This window comes from Mercenaria mercenaria, chromosome 17, assembly GCF_021730395.1.
Source record: "Mercenaria mercenaria strain notata chromosome 17, MADL_Memer_1, whole genome shotgun sequence".
In the NCBI taxonomy this organism is placed as follows: domain Eukaryota; kingdom Metazoa; phylum Mollusca; class Bivalvia; order Venerida; family Veneridae; genus Mercenaria; species Mercenaria mercenaria.
Genome location: NC_069377.1, coordinates 61,122,399 through 61,126,309, shown reverse-complemented (window position 1 = coordinate 61,126,309; position 3,911 = coordinate 61,122,399).

Genomic DNA, 3,911 nt, shown 5'->3' with positions numbered 1-3,911 from the left:
TCTATTTAAACCATGTGCCTCGAGGGGCGGGGCCAGTTTTAACTCCACGGAGATAATTTGAACGATCTTGGTAAAGGACTACTACACGATGGTTCATACCAAATATCAAAGCCCTAGGCCATGTGGTTTTGTACAAGATGATTTTCAAAGTTTTCCCTATGCAAGTCTACAAGAACAATTGGACTCCAAAGACGAGGCCTTAATTTTACATAGGGGGTAATTAGAACAATCTTGGTAGAGGACTATTAGATGACGTTTCATATAAAATATCAATGCCCTAGGCCCTTTGGTTTTGTTAGAACCAAATCCGTTCAGTAATAACAGATAGAGTGAAAATGCATCAAAATTAAGGCAAAAGTGGGGGAGATATCAATCGTGAAATACTGGTACCAGAGTTATGGACTTTGTGTCATATGATGTGGGTGGAACAACTATTTTAAGTTTGAATCAAATCCATTTAGTAATAACTGAGATAGAGTGAAAGTGCATCAAAACTTAAACCTGAAATTCTAAATTCTATGTAAAAGGGGAGATAATTCTTGAAATATTAGTGCAAGAGTTATGGCCCTTGAGTTATATTATGTGAGTGATGATGTTAAATGACCATTTCAAGTTTGAATCAAATCCATTTAGTAATAACTGAGATAAGAGTGAAAGTGCATCAAAACTTTAACCTGAAATTCTATGTAAAAGGGGGCATTACTCATGAAATTTTTGTACCAGAGTTATGGACCTTGTGTTATATGATGTAAGTGATAAAGTGGAACGCCTATTTCACTCCATTTAGTAATAACTGAGACTGGTGAAAGTGCATGAAAACTTTTAACCTGAAATTCTAAGTAAAAAGGGGAGATAATTAATAAAATATTGGTGTGAGTGTTATTGCCCTTATGCGAGATGATGTGGGTGAAAATAAGGAAATAATTTAAGTTTAAAGCAAATCCATCAAGTAATTACAGAGATAAGGAGAAAAAAAGAGACAGTGTATAAAACAAGAGCTGTCCGTAAAACAGTGCGCTCGACTTTCTCAGTAGAGCTTTGCCAGTAAAAAAAAAATCCAAGTTAAAAAGGGACATGACTATGTTAAAATTCAGATCAGATTTATGGGAATTGTGTCTCCTGGTGTATACTTTGATAGGAAATAACTATTTTGAGTTTCAAGTCAAAAGCTTTGATAGTGACAGAGATATTTGACTTTATCAAAAATTTTAACAAAAAATTCTAAGTTAAAAAGGGGAATAATTCTGTCAAAATTCAAATCAGAGTTATGGGGATTATTTCTTCTGGTGTAAACTTTGATAGTAAATCACCATTTTCAGTTTCAAGTCCATTGCTTTAATAGTAACAGATATATTTGACTTTACCAAAATTTTAACAAACAAGAGGGTCATGATGACCCTGGATCGCTCACCTGAGTAATATGAGCTTACTTGGGGTCATCAGGTAATTAAACAGTCTTGGAAATAGGATCAGATTATTTTTTAAGTATTTTTTCCTATACAACTCACATAATAAGTAAGTGACCCCAGGGCAGGGCCTCTTTTAACCCCAGGGGCATAATTTGAACAATTTTGGTAGAGGACTACTAGACAATCCACCATACCAAATATAAAAAGCCTAGGTCAAATGGTTTCAGACAAGAAGATTTTTAAAGTTTTTTCCTATATAAGTCTATAAAAAACTTGGGACCCCCAGGGCTGGGCCTCTTTTCACCCCAGAGGTACAATTTGAACAATTTTGGTTGAGGACCATAAGACAATGCTACAAACCAAATATCAAAGGTCCAAGTGTTGTGGTTTCAAACAAGAAGATTTTAAAACTTTTTTCCTATATAAGTCTATGTGAAGCTTGGGACCCCTGGGGCAGGGCCATATCTGACCCTAGGGGGATAATTTGAATAATCTTGGTAGAGGACCACTAGATGATGCTACATACCAAATATCAAAGCCCTAAGCCATGTGGTTTTGTACAAGAAGATTTTTAAAGTTTTTCCCTATATAAGTCTATATAAACCATACTTGACCATTGGGGGATAATTTGAATAATCTTGGTAGAGGACCACTACATGATGCTACATACCAAATATCAAAGCCCTAGGCCATGTGGCTTTGTACAAGAAGATTTTCAAAGTTTTCCCTATATGTCTATATAAACCATGTGACCCCGGGGTGCGGTCATATTTGACCCTAGGGGGATAATTTGAATAATTTTGGTAGAGGACAACTAGATGATGCTACACACCAGATATCAAAGCCCTAGGCCCTGTGGTTTTGGACAAGAAGATTTTTTATGTTTTTCAGTTTGGTTGCCATGGCAATCAGAGTTCTGCATAGAAAACAATTCTTTGAACAATTTTGAAAGGGGACCACCCAAGGATCATTCCTGTGAAGTTTGGTGTAATTCTGCCCAGTGGTTTTCAAGAAGATTTTTTTAGAAAATGTTGACGGACACACGATGGACGACGGACATTGAGCGGTCACAAAAGCTCACCATGAGCCTTTGGCTCAGGTGAGCTAAAATTCTAAGTTAAAAGGGGCATAATTCTGTCAAAATTCGTATCAGAGTTATGGGGATTGTTTCTCCTAGTGTAGACTTTGATGGTAAATAAGAATTTTAAGTTTCAAGTCAAAAGCTTTGATAGTAACAGAGATATTTGACTTTATAAAAAACTTTAACCAAAAATTCTAAGTTAAAAAGGGGCATAATTCAGTCAAAATTCAAATCAGAGTTGTGGGGATTGTTTCTCCTGGTGTTTGTTTGTTTTGGGTTTAATGCCGTTTTTCAACAGTATTTCAGTCATGTAACGGCGGGCAGTTAATCTAACCAGTGTTCCTGGATTCTGTACCAGTACAAGCCTGTTCTCCGCAAGTAACTGCCAACTTCCCCACATGAATTATCAGAGGTGGAGGACGAATGATTTCAGACACAATGTCTTTTATCAAATCGTCACGGAGAACATACGCCCCACCCGAGGATCGAACTCGCGACCCCGCGATCCGTAGACCAACGCTCTCCCTACTGAGCTAACCGGGCGGGCTTCTCCTGGTGTAGACTTTGATAGTAAATAACTATTTTAAGTTTGATAGCTTTGACAGTAACAAAGATATTTGACTTTATCAAAAACTTAACCATTGGTGACGCTAATGCCGAGGCAAGTGCAATAGCTTGGAAAGTCCAGCTAAAAACTAACCAAGGTGGGGACGTGGAAAGATGCCAACGCCGACCCCAAGGGGAGTAGCATAGCTCTCCATATACTTTGTATAGTTCAGCTAAAAATGAAACTTTTTAGATTAATTAATAACCAGAGCTGCTTTTGAGAAAAGCACATGTCTCCCACAACTGCCTAATCATCTGAATAGTGTCAGTTTTCATAAACAATGTACTGTTTACTCACTACAAATATTCTTTTGAAGAGTAAAAAGGCCAATTTTGGGTAGTTCAAGAGCCATAATTATTAAGTGCCTGGGGGGATTTGGCTAGTAATCAAACTTGGCAGAGGACTAATTGGCATATACATTTTGTTCGTCTGGTGTAGGTCCGTTATTCCAAACTTCGTCATGGACTTATGGTCATGCAGACACATTTTGTTCGAATTTGGTGCAGATTGCATGAGAAATGTTTGACTAAATATTGCGCATAAGATTTGTGACAGACGGACATACAGCAGTAAATCAGCAGTGTGGGAGACATATTTTGTCCATTACAGCCACTACAGCCACGCAAGAACAGTATCCTAATCAAATCGTGAGTATACTCTTCAAAAAGGAGGTGATTACTGGAAATTTTTATGAAAATGATGACTTAGTATCAGCAGAAGTAAATGGACTGGTAAATGGCTCACAAATCTCGTGTCATTTTATTTGAACTAAAATGCATCTGTCAACTGTAAATATTATAATAAGTAAGAGAAA